Here is a 17,466-nt window from a genome sequence, read left to right on the forward strand (position 1 = left end):
TCAAAGCGTGATATATTCCACACCATTTTTTATCTGACTGTTGGTGCTCTATTTTAGTTCGCTGACATTTCCACTGGAACAACAGTATCCGCACTGTTATTCTGAACTTTCAGCTCCATTATTAAACAACTGCATGTCCCATTATTATTCAATTGTTGTCAAAAGATGATCTCACAATTAGTCATCTTTCTGTTTTACAACGGGATCATTAGCCGAATCTGATTGATCTCAGAAGACAAACATTTCTCACTACCGGACTCAGACAAATCAATCCCAATCCGCTCATTTTACCTTGGCCAATTTTGCAGGCGTCCCTTTGACTCCCCGCCACAACAAGAAAACAGTGTCTCTCAAAGGTATTAATGCAGGAATATTGATTTAGTGGGAAGAAATATGCCCTAAGTTATGAGCAGATATGTCCTTAATGTTTTTCTTCCCTCCCCTGGGCGATGATTATTGGGGGAATAATCCCAGAGGAGATCCTATAACCCAGCTCCTGTGATACATGACACGCCAGGGGGACTTCAGCATACACTTTGCCACAATACAAGGATAAATCTGCTATACCTTCAACCTGCCATTCCTTATACAGTCAGCAAAACATGTTAAGAAAACAGATGGCCCTGTAATGGGATGTATAAGAGAAGTAAATTAGATTTCACACCGTTTAACCTCACACTTTCAAGTCTGCGTTCACGTCACATGATGTGGTTTCCTCTGATACTATCTGTACACTCTGAGGATGGTGAGATCAGATAAGTGCTGTTGCATCCATTAGCTGACTGACTTTAACATAAAAGGCCTCCAAACCTCATCACAGGTTCAGACACTTGTCTAGACAGGATATATTGTTTTTTTATCAGCTTCCTGTTGTTATATTTGTAATGTACATTCTACACACTTTTGTTTATTTAGTTTGCAAACTGGAAACTTGACAGCAAAGTAAGCACAAAGAAAAGCACATCTGAAAAGTAGGATCTTCACTTCAGTTGAATGTGTACAGTGCTGGTTCTCAGTTCTCAGATACATGAGTATGTAATAGATGTAAGACTGAATGAATCAGTTTAAAATAACACACTTTTGTATTCATGTGCAGGTAGCAAAAAGGCCTTAAGGGGAGCTCGGTTCCAGACAAGTTTGCTCCATGTTGTCGACCTGCAATTCTTTGAATGGCTTTCTTTTTTGTCTTGGAAACTTAAAAATCTTTAAACTTTTACCAACAAAATGTGCATCCGCTGACACAATATGGCTCACAGTATGGAGCTAGCCCGGCTGGCAACAAGGAAGACATCTGAACGTATCAGATACTCCTCACCTTGGGTCGTTAGCAGACATCGACCTCCTCTAGGTCTTAACGACTGCAAATACAGCGCAAAGCAATCAATCGCCATCAACACACTAGAATATTCTAGGGATGGAATAATTGATAGGCTGTCTCCTGGTGCGTAACGGAGAGGCGGCGGTGATTAAATTCTGTTTAACATCGTGGTGGGGGGGTTAGATTTACACCATCCGCGAGTATTAGCCAAGCACAGAACCAAGTATTGATATCCAGACAGCATCTGTAACATGATCGAAGTGAAGAGGTGGGGTTGGCTATTATGTGATGAGGAGAGGGTCATTGACTTGATCACCTGTCAGTCACCGGACCCCCTCCTCAACACTCAAGGTATACACAAGTAATGGAGAGGTGAACAGTGAAGTGTAAGGTATGACCTCCTGCTTGTGATCGCTATTAGGCAAACTCATACACATTCAGACACAATAAATAACCTTGGGATGCTGCTAACTTGTTAAAACGGCCATTTACAGGGGCTCAGTCCTTGCTACGGGTGGCCCAAGTTTGGGTTCAGCCTGCGGTCCATTTACGAAATCTATCTCTCCAAAAGAGACTCAACTTGCCCAAGAAACAGTACATAACCTTCAGAGACCTTGTATATCTTACTCTTAAGTATATATCCCATTTAGAATTTATGACAAGTTCATGCACCATTAAAAGTTGTCCATGAACTAACAAACACAACTTGATAAGCTGAACTCTTTGCAGTGTACGAATGATCTCTCCTTGGACATACAGACACATAACCCCCATTCTCTGTCATTCTTCCCATCCACCCAAACAGTCCAGCTACTTGTAAACTACATGACATCAGTGAGGAAGAGAGGGGGTGTACTTGGGCGCTGGTGAACTGGGCGGGCGCTGTTGCACGTGTTCTGAATGGGGAAGACGGGCTCGCATCGCATTTCTCATGTCCAATCGATCCCTGCTCGGGAGGAGCGACGGGAGCGCAACTATCACTCCTGCATCACTACACCATCACTCTCATCAGCATCTCTCTGGCGACTTTAACGCCTCTGCGTGACAGTGGCGCGCAGCCAGGGGGATAAACTTATATGGAGTGTCTGCAAAAAACAACAACCCGGTGTCTCTTTTGGGGGGAATTAACGCACTTTTGCTGACTTTCTCCTCAGTGTGCTTTTGAGATGGCACGCGGCAAGATCATGGCACATTGGAGCACATCGCTATTACGCGAGCTCTGTTTTCTCACCCGGCTCCGGACGGCTGGTACTCTGGCGTGGCAGTAGCCCTATACCTCACCCCTGCCTCCGAGTGACTGTTCACGAGCTCCGGGAACTGGCTCTAAAGGATTGTTTATTGGAAGAATCAGTGGAGTTGAAGCAGAAAGTGGGAAAGCGCTACTGTCACCTGGATCCTTTACAATTCCACATGATCAAGCCATCGAGTTTATAGATCTGGGTAAGATGGTGTTTTTTTTACTACATTAATTGATTCATATTGTAATTCCTTGTGTCTTTTCATTGTGAACGGTCAATAGGCTAATGAAACAAGGATGGGGTCAGAGGGGGACTTTGGCTTTAGAGTGAGGGAGATAAAGGGTGGTGACTGACTGAAAGCAACTTTGATACTCCTGGCTCTCAGTGCAGCGAAAACATACATTATGACAGAGGTGCTATTTCTTTAAAAAACAGCAGGATTTCCAAAGAAAATCCTGATCTCCAAGGGATTATATCCTCTCTGCGCGTGATTGCCATGCGTAAAAATGGCACACACGATGAGCCGATTCCAGCGGCCAGTCAATTCCGCTGACCGTGTGTGTGGAAGATTGAGGTGAGATTGATGCAGTGTTTCACCACTGTGAGGTTAAATAAGCGATCGGTCGAAGCTTCGCGCTGCTTAGTAGCTATTGAGTGATCCGCGAGGCTGATCCGCTGACCGGGCTCTTTTCACGCGCCTTCTCTAATCGCTTTGCATGGATCGTGATCAGCTCGGAATAGAGAGGAGAGCGCACGAACTCAGACATATGTGAGAGAGATGAGGTGCCGGCGGGCTCTCCGGGCAGATTGCGCACGGGGGTAGGTGTGTTGCAGAATGGGCACTCTCTCTCTCTCTCCCCCCCCCCCCTCTCTCTCTCCCCCCTCTCTCAAACTAAGAGGGGAAAATTACTTGGTGCATGTTAATGGTTGCAGTAATGAGACCCAACCCCTATCGTGTTGTAATTGTTAGTCATCCTTGTTTCAACCCCTCCCTCCTTCTCCCCTTCTTCCTGATATCTCTCGCTGCTGTCCCGTTGCTCATCTCTGCAATTTGTACTGTATTGAAACAGTGTAATTATTTCCCCATTGTTTTAAGCGCTCCCGCACTGGCACTCCACAGAAAGTGGTGTCATTAGTGTGACAGGGAGGACAGGAGGAGAGGGGGGAGAGAGGAGAGCGGGGTGGAGAGGAGAGCAGGGTGGAGAGGATCGGTCCGGGGGACTTAATTCTCATTGACAGTCACATTAACACAGGAGCAGCACTCTTAATCCTGAGGAGATTACTCTCTCCAACCTGACCCCCTGTTACCAAGCAACACACACACACACACACACACACACACACACACACACACACACACACACACACACACACACACACACACACACACACACACACACACACACACACACACACACACACACACACACACACACACACACCACACACACACACACACACACACACACACCTGTATGATAGTGGCACTCTGACATCTGCTGCTTTCCCTGTCCGCAGAGGATGACTTCTCCTCTGTCTTTGTCACCCTTTTTCCATCTCCTCACACCACCCTTCTACTGCACTTTTCACAGATACACACACACAAAAACTCACAGGCTTGGCAATTACTCCTCTATCCAGGCTCACTCTCATCTGAACCCTTCCTCCTGTAGTCGCTCCCAGCGGTGGGACAGCCGTTATCCTCAGAGGGCCGGTACTACAGTGTACATGTCTCAACAGCCTCCTATCTACTTACCCCACAGAGGGATGTTCAGGATGACTGGCTGGGAACGATGGGGGTTCTGGGGGGGTGTGTGGTGTATTGTGTGCATTTGTGATTGTGCATGAGGACACACGGCTAAGCAGGGAAGCGGCGGACGGCTGCGAGTAGAAGGGAGAGCAATGAAGGCGAGAGAAATTAGCTGGAGAGACAGAAAAAAAATGTGCGAGAGGCGGAGGGACGGAGATAGTGTGTGTGTGTGTGTGTGTGTGTGTGTGTGTGTGTGTGTGTGTGTGTGTGTGTGTGTGTGTGTGTGTGTGTGTGAGAAATAAGCATGACATGACCTATGTGTGTGGGTGTCCGTGTGTAAGTAATAGAAGCAACTCTGCACAATGGGATCTGGTAAATCTGTGTGTGCTTCTTCATGTGTGAGGGAGAAAAACAATGAGACGATGATGATCGGTGTGTGTTTGTGTGTAGAAGGCATTCTGGATGAATACATCTGGATCAGGCATGTAGGAATTGTGAGGTGACAACATCACGACAGATTGGAGATCACCTCCACACACACACACACACAACATACACACACACACACACACACACACACACACACACACACACACACACACACACACACACACACACACACACACACACACACACACACACACACACACACACACTGACAATTAACAGATTGACTGTGATGAATGGATACTTCCCAACTGAGAGGAGGTGAAAAGAGAGGAGAGCAGAGACCTTCTTTCATGTCATGAGCAGAAAGATGGAGAAAGGCCTCTCATTTGTAAATGACAGGGTCCTGGGCAGCTTTTCATCTCGGGCAGCATCTGGGTGTATCGAGTCAGAGAGCACGAATAGGCGTCATGTGGAAGCAGTGGACACTAAAGTCTTCACTCATCCTCATGAAATCAGGGTTCAGAGAAAATTCACCCAGACACTGATGTCTCTTCTCAAACTGGAGATCCATGACTCTAATGGAGGAAAGAGGAATATTAGATCTGTGAGCGCGAGCGTGGTGTGTTTCTTGTTTCAACCGCAAACCCCAGATGTACAAAGGTCATGACCCATAGTTAAAAAAGTTCAGCCGCGCTGACAGGCCTTACTGACATAACTGGACCGTTGACTTTAATTAAATGTATTATGTCTACACATTTCATATAACTGTATTAGGTTAGTTGAAAGCAATACTATTAAATTGAACCCAATATTGTAATTTAAATATTATTGCTTTCTACTAACCTAATACATCGATGTGAAATCGGTTGACATACCAGGTTTGATTAAAGTCAAAGTTTTTCAGTGCTGAGTGATCAGTAACATATGACATCTAATGTATAGCCATAGTGATACACTAAGTCATATAGGCCTCCATGAATAAAGGGAATTACTGTCCACCTGTTTCTATAGCTAACAGACTCATCTCCTCTGTTGCAGTGTTTTGAGTGTGTTTTCTAAGTCAGTACGGGATCATTTCATCTATAATGTAATCCACATGCAATGCTAAATGTTTGAATAGTGATTGATGACCTAATCTGTCGAATCTAAAACTGGTTTCAACTTTGGCGTAGTAGGCCTCAAGCTATTTATTTAGTCAATATATTCCATTTTGATCTTAATTAGAATGATTTTCTTAGTGTTTACAGCCCTAATTGAATTACCCAACCACTAATGTAAGAAAATTAGAGGCAATACATTGGCCACTATAGGATAATTTCAGCTATATTGCCAATAATTACCAACCTGCAGTTCAGAAATGCCAAGCTAGGTGTGGCCATTTTAAAACATGGAGACCATTAAATCCCTTTTTTTCTACCAGAGAACACACGTAGACTTTTAGACTGTTAAATGTACCAATTAATATGTATGTTGTGAAATAAATTGTGAAAAAAGCAAATCTAAGGCATCCATATTAAGACTGCTAACCTGTTAATGTAGAAATTATCCTATTTGCGATTATTGTTAACACATTTCTTAATCTCGTTATTGGCCTCAATAATCCAATAACAGTTTCAACCGTATAAAATCCCATTGTAATGCTTATGTGGTCTTTTTGTAGTTTGTAGTCTTAATCTTCTTTTCGTGAAACAAAAAGGTTGTTTTTTTATAATTTCTGATACATCTATGCATGTAGCCTACTTAAATTCAGTTGATCTGCCAGTATTATCTATCTGCAGACATTAAACAGTGTTTTTCATTCATTCTTCTTCAACATCACCGCTAACAAAACACACACAAGCTCAAAAACTATGAGTACAGTGGAGTAACAAAGCATAAGGTCATAGTTTACCCACTAAGCTACAACACATCAATACAAAAGCTCTAAAACACAGTTGATCCAATCCATTAAGCTTTCTAAAGTGTCCTGTAATCATTTTATTAGAGCAGATACCAACTGGTCCAAACAGTGGAGGTCTCATGTTGGACTCCACAGCGGTGTGTGTGTTCCTTGTCTTCCATTCTCCGCTCTGTCAGTCAACCAGTGACAGCGAGGCCTCGGTCATCTGTTCGCCGCTATCACACCATCCAGCCTCGCTCTAATTGCATCTAACAGTTCCTGCTTTGACTGACAGCCCACCCGGCCACATGGCCTCCCCCTGTCCATCCCGGGGAAGACGGTGAAAGCACAGCAGACACATCCAAATGTTCTCCTTTCATGCCTTGTAAGAAGTTGACAGATTAAGTGGATTACTTTTCTTAAGGTGCCAAGTGCTTTTAAAGAGTCAGTTATGTAACGTTGAGAGATTATTTTTAAGCATCTGTTTGTAATTTGGGGCATAATTAATTTATGTTTTAATGTGTGTCATTTTCGATAGGGAGAGTGTTTTCAAGACGTCGTAGCTCTTTTAATGAAAATGTGAAAATAACACCACTTCACAGGCCCTCAAGGTGGTTTCTCCACAGCTCCGACTCACTTTGACCATGACAAATCCCCCAAAGTGATAGTAATGATTGTAATTGAACAGGCACAGTTCCTTCCCACAGTGCTCTATCTATCACCTTGGATGCAATCTGCTGCTTCTGCTCGTGTGTGCGTCCGTCTGTGTGCGGCGTCTCTCTTCGCTCCCCCTCTGGCAGCTGGCAGATGTGCTGCTAACCGTGAGCGACAGTGTTAGTGTGTTTGTGGGATTATGAAAAGCTCCCAGCATGCTCTGCAGCGTGGGTCCACTGTGAAGCCGCAGCAAGGAAGTGGTGCGGTGATGTTTGAGGGCAGCGGTGGTGACGGAGCCTGAGGCGGTCATCACAGCAGCCCTCAAACATCACCGCACCTCACGAATGGAAGGGAGGGGGGGGAGAACATTAGGCGAGGAGAGGAAGAGATAGAAAATCAAGCAAAGAGGATATAGAGGAGGCCAGGGCCTAATGTGTACGTTACCTGAGAGGAGAGTCGGATGTTTGAGAGAAAGACTTCACCAGAGAGGATATCTGCCAGAGGAGTGTGTGAGTGTGTTTGTCAATGTGTCGGTATACAGGTATACAAGGTGTGTGTGTGTGTGTGTGTGTGTGTGTGTGTGTGTGTGTGTGTGTGTGTGTGTGTGTGTGTGTGTGTGTGTGTGTGTGTGTGTGTGTGTGTGTGTGTGTGTGTGTGTGTGCTGGAGGTGATGGCTTCATAATGAAAACAGCAGGCAGCGAGCGGTTCGAAGGTCCCTCTTCGCGGCTGACTGATGTCACCAGCGGACAATATCCTCCCTTGGGGATGGCTGCTTGGTTGAGGATGAATCCTTTATGTGTGTGTGTTTTCATGTGTGTGTATATTTAGCAATATATTTCAATCGAATTTGAATTAATTTAATCTAAAGTGAATTACATGCCGACACACACGTTCGCATTTTGTAATTTATGTTGTATGTCGTCCTCATTGTTGTTCTGTTGTTTTTATGTTACATGTGTAACCAATGTGCTGCAGGTCACCCTTGAAAAAGAGATATTTTGATCTCAAGGGGCTTTCACCTGGTTAAATAAAGGCTACAAACAATATAGACGCATTGCAGGGACCCACAAGGAACATTCACACATCTTTGGTAAAGACTTAGCAATCTTAGCAATCTTGTGTTAATGGTTAAGGTAAATATCCAGATAATTAATTTACGGCCTTTCCAACATATACTTTTGATGCAATTGTTCTGTTCTCTCATGGGAGACACCGGTGCACACTTTGACGTTACCCAAACCTCAGTTTTCACTGTCTGCATGTCATCTACATCTTCACACTGGGAGAAAATAAGAAAAAGCTCTGTATTCAGTGACCTAACACTATTTAGAGGTGTGTACGAAAGGCCAAATGCATACACCCATGAAAGTGTGGACTAAGCATGAGATCTTTTAATGTCCTTGCAAATGCTTAAAAAAACAAGGTTTTTGTGTGTGGTGAGAATATGCATCTGCAAGCATCAAAACACTTGTGATACAAACACAACAAAATGCTTCTGTGTACCCAATTCCTCAAATCCGTGAATGGTCCTTGTATGGGATTGCTTTGCAAGAGTGTTCGAGTATATGCGCCTGTGTGTGTGTGTGTGTGTGTGTGTGTGTGTGTGTGTGTGTGTGTGTGTGTGTGTGTGTGTTGTGCGTGTGTGTGTGCATGTGTGTGTGGAGGGTTAGAGGCCCTGCTTGTCTCAGGGGAGCAGAGTGATATGGTGTCATGCTCCGGAGACCCACAGACAAATTAATTCACTTATTGACACTGCTGACACGTCTCAGTGACTTTGTAAAATGAACAATTGATCAGGCTTCCTCTCTCTCTCCCCGCTCTCCGTCTCTGTCTCTCTCTCACTCTCTCTATATCTTCCCCGACCTCTCGCGCTCTCCTCTCCTCCCCCTTCTCTGCCATTTCTCACTCTGACCACTCTCCAACTCCTTCATTTGTTGCTTTTTTCCTTCTCTCTTCTCCCTTTTCTACTCTGTATCAAGCGCTCCCTTTCCTTTTGGCTGGCCAATTGACAGGCGTGGCACGTACGGTAATTAATATAATTACGCGCAAGCTGGTCATTAGCAGCAGAGGGGACTGATATAATCAAGATGTCGGTTTGTCTGCGTCTGAGTTTCTGAAAGTGTGTGTTTGTGTGTGAGAGAGGAAGGAAGGTTGTGAAAGCAGCTTCTTTATCTGTGTGTCCATTGATTTTAGGCTGTTGAGTTGAGCTTCGATGAGTGTTTGTCCAGCGTGTTTTCTCTTGGCCAGAGGAGTATAGCTACGACTTCAGCGATGCCGGGCCTCATAGAAAATCAAATCAGGCTTCACATCAAGGTTGTTCATTTTCCATTAATCATAATTTAGGCACAAAGCACAATGAGCAGCCGCTGCTCTCGGGAGACTCTCTGTCAGGGCCTCGGCCGGCTTTTGTTTGGCTCCCGGCCCGCCATTCGATACCTGCAGTCACAGAGGAAGGGCCCAGTCGGGGGTCGCGACACACTGCCAAACACACACACACAGACACTCTTTGTTCTTATCTGTTTCTTATTCTTAGTACAGACAGGAGCATTGGCCGGGTGAGGGAAAGCATGTTTTATTACTTGGCTAAGTTGTCCTGTCTCCCCACCCCCCTGCCCTTGCTGTGCCGCAGCACTTCTCTCCTCTATACCTCTGTTTGATCCCTCTATAGGTGAGGAAGGGAAGAAAAAACGTGCTACAGTATAAAAACTGGTGATAAAGAATGAAAGGAGCCCACTGACGGCACAAATAATTGTACAATACCAGAACATTTCTCTTCCTGCTACAACATTTGGACAATTGAAATGCTTAATTTGGCCTTATTGTTCTCATAAATAATTACAATCCCCTTCTTAATAAGTACTGCTCCTTTGGTACAAGTAACAAATGGTTCACCCAGTGTGAGATTTGTATTTGTGCATGACAATCTGATTAACATGTCGGCTGATATGAGGTCATTGTAGCCGGAAACGCTGCAGACGTCGCTGTTACAATGGCAGCTAAGAGACAGAGAGCTTACCGAGTGAGCAGAACAGTACATAAAAAGTGCTTTGCTGTTCTAAATCATAATGTTTATGTGTTTTTTAGCACAGAAGCGAGCTGCAGCCAGCAAGGATAAAAGAGTAGTAACAACAGGAGAAAGACATCAATATTGCATATACCTAGTTTGTGTGGAAACCTGCCAAAATGTGTGTGGGTGTGTACGGCCATCTAAAAGTGTCTGCTTTACTTTCCACCTTTTCATCAATCTTCCACTGCTGAGGGACACTGACTTTTAATGGCCTTTTATTGCTTTATTAGAGTGGGCCGGATTTACAGCCCGGGCCCTGCCTCTGTCTGTCAGCGGCTCGGAGGAGGGTCTCTGATCTATGCCAAAACAGCGGCTGGCTGTCTGGCTTTTAAACGACTGACTTGTAAAGAGGAAACCATGGGACTGGGCCGTGGCTGCTGACTTGTTGTGTTAGCAAGCTAATGTTTATTAGCCTGTTAGCGTCTGCTTTTTTTCCACCCCACCATTAAACAACTAACAGCCTGCACCTGCCTCTTCCCCTCCTCCGCCTTAGTGCGAGAGGTTGTTAAAGGACTTTAATTAGACTTCCTCGCAATGTGAGAATATGTCAAGTAAACACAACTAATGAAACAAATGCTGTTCATACTTTGTACGCTGTGTAAGAGGAGTGTATCAGTGTGTGATTATGTGTGTGTGTTTGTCTGTTTACAGATTAGCCAGTGTTGACGTATAAGAAATGTTACACTATTGTAGCAGAGTCTTAAAATGATGGTATTTCAAACGCAAAATAACCACAAAAAACAAATAGCATTCATTTGTTATTTAACTAAACAAATATTTACCTATCTATTGATCCATCTCTCGTTCAAGTTTACTTAAATAAGTATTGAGCAGCGGGCAAGAGAACGACATCTGTGCCTGCTAGTCAAATTCATCAATGGCTGAAAAGAGGTCATGTGAGAAGAAATGCGTGAACACAGACCAATTTAAATTAGACATGCCATACTCAATCCATCCACTAGCATCACGAAAAGGGCAATTATCGTACATTATTACACTTTTGAAAGTATTGATCGTACAGACGGCAAAATGATTGTGCAAATACATTAACTATTGTACATTTAGCAACACTGGTGTAAACTGTATGAGAATATGTGTGTGTGTGAAGTATTCTGCTCATGTCATTGTATACCAGCTGGAGAGGTGTGTCTATTCTCCTTGAGGTGACTGGTTGCCTGCTTTGACAACGGAAACACACTTTGAAACTCAGATCATTTCTGACATTCATCATTGAAACTGGGGGAGAGCAAGTAAGGAGAGAAGAGAAAGACATGAAAGCAAGTTGGAAGAGAAAGAGTAAAAAGGGGGCAAAGACCAACCTTGAACAACACCAGCATTTTGAGCACTTTGACAAACACATATATTTGGTGGTCACCAGTTTCTGATACGATGGCTTGTGCAACACGGTGGAATTTGAACTGAAGTGCAGGGCGATCGTTTGAGATGTAATGGCACCTTTGTGCCGAGGCCACTCTCTGAACTCTGCAGTCAATACCAGAGTCGGTTAATGGCCCTGAAGTCAGACTTTCACTCACAACATTTTTCTCCATTATTTCTCCCAACCTGGCAATTTCTCCAAACAGAGGATCCTCTACTTAATTGCTTGTTGGTTTTATTGGAGGAAACTATACAGTGCTGGGAGGTGTGGTGGTACTGGTGGATGGCAGTAAACAGGTGCAGTTATTATGTGTCCTTCAGATGGTTTCTGACCTCTCCCTATATTAAAAACGATAAGAATCATATTGACGTTGAAGGGTTTCCAAAAAAGACGAAACCCTAATATTTGGAAAGTTTAAAAGGACATATCTATGGCGTGTGTGTCATGCACATCTACCTACATACAAAATAAATAGGGGTGTCGTTGCATACCAGTTTAAACAATATATTATACACAAATGACAATATTGTATTAATTATCCAACATCAGATCTGGTTCAATTACTTTGTCCCTTCATACATTTTTTGAGTATCAATTATTTGCAAAAAGAGAGTCAATTTGAAGTAAACAAATACAAAAATCAACTTGATTGATAGCATTAGTATCATACTACACAGGAAATATTGGTGAGTATTTTTTCCAGAGCAATTACTATTTTGCTCTGAAATAGAGATATTTAATCATTTTGGAGTGTATTTATTACTCATAGCTTCTAGAGTGCGATCAAAAATGCAGAGTCAATTATATTGGAGTCAAACCATGACCACGCTGTAACGGAGGTGATCTCTGGGGCCGTAGATCTCGGTCTCTTATATTATATAGCTTCATTATTGGCGAAGTATATTACTTTGTTCCACGCTAAAACATTGCACAGGAAGCATGTGAATCTATGTCATGTATGCATCTATTTGTCACGATCTGTCTATGTTTTAGTTTGTCTGTCTCTGTTTCCTGTTGTAGTTTGAAAAGTGTTCCCCCTCCCGTCTTGTCTGTTGCTGGTGATTGTGTTCACCTGGTGCCCCTGTGTTTTCTCCTCCCTCCTCACCTGTGTCTTGTTGGTTTGATTAGTCCTGTGTGTATTTAGGTTCTGTTTTCCTGTTAGTGTGTGTGAGGTCCTTGTTGCTGGTGACTGTGTTCACGTGAGACAGTCATATTGAGGCTGTGTATCATGAACCACAGCGATGAATAAATGCCCACACCGGGTTGTATTTTAACTCTCTGCCTCCTTGCTTGGTCGGGCAGCTCAATGGTCAGCTTCACACACGCCCACACGTGTTACTTAAGCACTTTGGTTTATTGACCTTTTTTATTATAAAGATCATTATGGTTCATTTATTCTATTCTGAGTAAAATTACCTTCTATTCTGAGTAAAATTACCTTCTATTGGGAGTAAAATTACCTTCTATTTGGAGTAAAATTACCTTCTAGTTGGAGTAAAATTACCTTCTATTTGGAGTAAAATGACATTCGATTGGGAGTTAAATGACCTTCTAGTTGGAGTGAAATGACGTTCGATTGGGAGTAAAATTACCTTCTATTATGAGTAAAATGGCAGTAGAGTTGTTTTTAATATACACTACATAGAGTAAATAACCATTAAGCAGAGTCAAATCTAAGCACATAATAGAGTAAAATGAACTCTAAAAATACAACTCTGAACAAAGAGTACATTTGACTCTATATAGGTTGGGACCAAATGTAAGATTTTTAGAGTAACATTTTCTTCAATTTTACTCAGAGAAATTTACTGTGTACAGTATATATGTAGGTGTATTTGAAAGTTATTTTAGACATCGCAATAAAATTAGGGTCAGGGTTAGGGATGTGTTTTTCAATTCTGATAACCGTAGAAGCAAACTAACACATGCTAAATATTGTATTGTGTGAAATATTATATTATCTATGATATAAGCAGAAAAAAATTAGCATGAATTAAACTTTATTATGTAATGTCATATATATACAATTTAAAACATGTACAGTGTGTATCAGAGTACATACAGTACATTTCACAAGTCACATATCACATGTAGTCTTATTCCAGGACTGTTTTTAGTTGGGGCTGTGCGTGTATTTTCAAGTGTGACTCATGATATATCCAAGATGTTTACTTCACCGCCTAATGCCACAGTCATTCTTCACACACACGCCTGGTGGTGAAGAAACGGTGGGTTACGACTAGACATTACCGTTGGGGGTATTGACTTTTTAGCCTGAAGAAGAAGAAGAAATTATTATCTTAACTCGACGCACACACAACGGATACTGTAGAGAGCCGTATCAGGAGACACGGAGAGACAAACATGAACCGTGGAAAATAGCAGGCCGTGGTGACTGGGGCTTCTGAATACAAACTGCTGTGTTAATTTAACTTTGTGTGTCTCTGTGTGTGCTTCTGCATTCGGGCACACCCCAACTCTATCTGCCCAGAGACCCAGAGGAAATGGCGAGGAGCAGAAAGCGGTAATGGTTTCGAGTCGGAGGCAGACAAATATAAAGAAGCAGAAAATTACACACCCTAACTGAATGTTAATATTGGCAGAAATCTGAAACGCTTCACGTAAGGTTCCATTGGGCTTTGTGCTTTCGCCTGGTTCATTTTTAATATCTTGCCGCCTTAGGGAGATGCACTTTGTTTTACACTGATACGCTTTTTGTCTTCTCGGTTCTGGGCCCGGGCGCAGAGAATCAGCGTAGTGAGATACTGGTGTGATGCCTGTAGTTTCTAATCTCTATTTTTCATGCGACAAAACCCTTACTAAAGATAACGTTTTTGTTCCTGCATCTTGGATATTTTTCTTAATTTTTCTACTGTAAAAAGTTCAAAATTCCATATAAACCCTATTCGTGTGAATGTAAAAACTATTTTAAATCTGGTAGATAAGACATTTCAGGATTCAACACAGCCTTTGGAAAACTTGTAAAGTTGTAATCATCTAGTTTAAAAAATTTTTTTTATTTGAATAGCTTGCAATCATAACAGAAGTTTTCCTCAGACACACAGAGCAGGTCTAAACCGTACTCTATATTTACACAGAGCCGACATAGCATTACTAAACTGAATTGCTGAAAATGAGAACTTCAATGTACAGAGAATACTAAATTGCAGGTTTACAGGCTGTTTTTATGTAAAGATAGTCAGGTAGAAGCCTCACTCTACTGGCAGTATGTGACAGTGTTATATATCTGATATTTAATTAAAGCTAACTAACTCATAAGCTCATTCACAAGATGAGTGTCTGTGAGAGAGACACGATTAATAACCAAGACTATAAGTGAGTATGGTGTCATTACATGTTGGACACTATGGGATGTTTTTCTTGGAGCTGTACCAGGAAAATAACTAAGCACATGAGGAAGGACAACACGTTCATTCAAATGTAAAGAGTTGATCCTTATTTGCGTATTAACAAGCTCTGGTAATCACTCATTTTTTCCTGCTCATTTCGAATGAGTGATTTTCCGAGGTAGACAATGAGAAAGTCACTGCAGCGTTTTTTTACAGCCTCAAGTGAAGAATCATACATTTCCTGATACATCATACATTTTACCTTTTTATTTTAGCCTCCACACTGACCAAACTCCTAAAGAAAAGTGTTGACCTATTCCCATGCGCTTGAAAAAAGCTCAAATTCATCAGAATAAATAGTGAATGACCTTAAGAGATAGGAGAATGTGACCAGTAGTTGTTGAGAAACCTTGCTCTGGATCAACCACAGCATCATCCTGCGGGGACTAGTGTTTTAAATTCAATTGTTGTTTATCTTGTGAAACAATCTGAAACAGGCTTACCAATAAATGCATCACTCCTGTTTTTGTAATCAAGTCTGATACACAGCACTTTAGGAAATGCAATTACTCCACTTAGCGATAACATTATTGATTTGAGAAAGATAAACAGGGCTTTTTTCCAAAAAAGCCCAAAGATGAACACCGTTACAAATGAAACAGGAAACACATCAGAGGTTATAAGGTAATAGTGCAGTTTCTATTCTTCGCACTTCCTGCACTGTCCTGACAAATGATTTAATCTCTGTGACTGACAAAAAGCCACACCTCCATCTCGCAGGAAGTGTCTCACTGTTTTGTTTTTGATGCACGGCACACCGATGTGACAGATAAGGTCACTGAGATTTTATGTACAAGTGTCATTTCCCAAATTCACGGCCGTATGTTGGTGATTGTGCGTGTGTTGGCAGATGATGCTGTTTGGATGCAGGGCACACAGATACATTTGTGGCCGAGGTGGGATTGTCTCATTGCATTTCAATGAGCCCACCATGTCACTGCTGTGTGATTACGACAGGAAATGACTCAACTCAGACCCTTCAGCCCACAGAGACACATAGAGAGATGGGAGGACAGGGTGACACATGCAGGAGGAAGCAGTGGCGGTTCTAGACCAATTTGACTGGGGGGGCCACTGGGGAGCCAGTTATTTTCTGAGGGGGACACAATAAATGCAGGACGAAAAAGAGAACTAGACAGTATGAAGTAATTGCGCATAAGAAAACAATGCAATACAGCAGTGGTGGCCAACCCGCGGCTCTCGAGCCGCATGCGGCTCTTTGCCTAGTTTCATGCGGCTCTTCAGTTCATATCGAATTGTATGTGTGTGAGTTTGGGGGAGAGACACTGACTCCGCACGGTGTACCGATACTTGAAAGGTACCGCGATACTCTGCCGTTAAAAACGTTACGATTCCTCCGTTTCATTAGTATCGGTACTTTAAGAATGACGGGGAAAAGTACTCTGGTGAGAAAGCGCCGTTTTAATAAGAGCCGTGTGTATTCAGCGCTCTGCTTCCACTCCCTGCACTGCAGCCGTGCCTGCAGTCCCTCCCCTCTCGTGCACATGCTAAATCCATCCCCTCTCTCGTGCACGCGCTAGCTGCCAGAGCATGTGAGAAAGCGAGAAGCATGGCTGCAATTGGGAGTGCAACTGCCGCTGCGCCTCAGCTTGTTGACAAAAAAGACGCCAGAAGCGAAATTTGGAAGTATTTTAGCTATATTTCTGACAGTGAGGGCAAGCCTACGGACACCACGAGTCCTGTCTGTCAGACATGTATTAATTCTTGTCATTTATTTTATTTATTGTTCTCATTGTTTAAAAGTTTGTGTTATGGTTATGGTTCTGGTGTGAAATAAAGCACAATAATTACATTTAAGACTGTTTCCCTTTTTTTTAAGAAAAGTATCGAAAAATAATCGGAATCGCAATTCTTGACTTGGTATCGAAACCAAAATGTTGGTATGTGACAACACTAGCTACTCCTGACAGTTAAACCTGATAGTTAGTAAGTCTGTTAAGTACTGAATGCTGATAATTCTGACGTAATTTGGCCGGTCAAAGTTGTTTGGGCTCGGATAAAATCGCTCCGTTACTTTTGTCCCGTGTTACTTTCGTCCCGGCTCTCCCTATACGTGTGTGGTGTCAGTATGAGAGGATGACAGCGCGTCTAATTTTGATGTGGCCCAAGAGCCAATCACAATAATACCTGCGATGCAGTGAACCAATCACCTATGAGGGGGGGAAACCTATCGTTGATTAAACACTATCCAGTGTTTCCCCTACCATTGTCTTGGAGGGGCGCTGCGCCCCGCCAACGGAGCCCCGCGCCCCCCCCTGAAATTCAAGGTGTTTAAAAAATATATATTATTATTTTTTTTTTATATATATATATATATATATAGCACCAAATTGCAAATAATCTATATCTACTGTCACGTTT

General features: G+C 42.7%; 1 protein-coding gene across 2 annotated transcripts in view; it reads left to right on the plus strand.

The window, feature by feature from the left end:
• The first annotated feature begins 2,280 nt into the window (after positions 1 to 2,280).
• The window catches only part of tafa4b (TAFA chemokine like family member 4b), a 48,544-nt gene continuing 33,358 nt past the window's right edge, over positions 2,281 to 17,466 (plus strand). For both annotated transcript variants that reach the window (XM_034212353.1, XM_034212354.1), the window contains exon 1: positions 2,281 to 2,758. The gene's annotated coding sequence lies outside the window, so the exon portion shown is untranslated. The remainder of the gene's footprint in view (positions 2,759 to 17,466) is intronic.

The sequence above is a fragment of the Gymnodraco acuticeps genome, unplaced genomic scaffold (assembly GCF_902827175.1).
Source record: "Gymnodraco acuticeps unplaced genomic scaffold, fGymAcu1.1, whole genome shotgun sequence".
NCBI classification, from domain to species: domain Eukaryota; kingdom Metazoa; phylum Chordata; class Actinopteri; order Perciformes; family Bathydraconidae; genus Gymnodraco; species Gymnodraco acuticeps.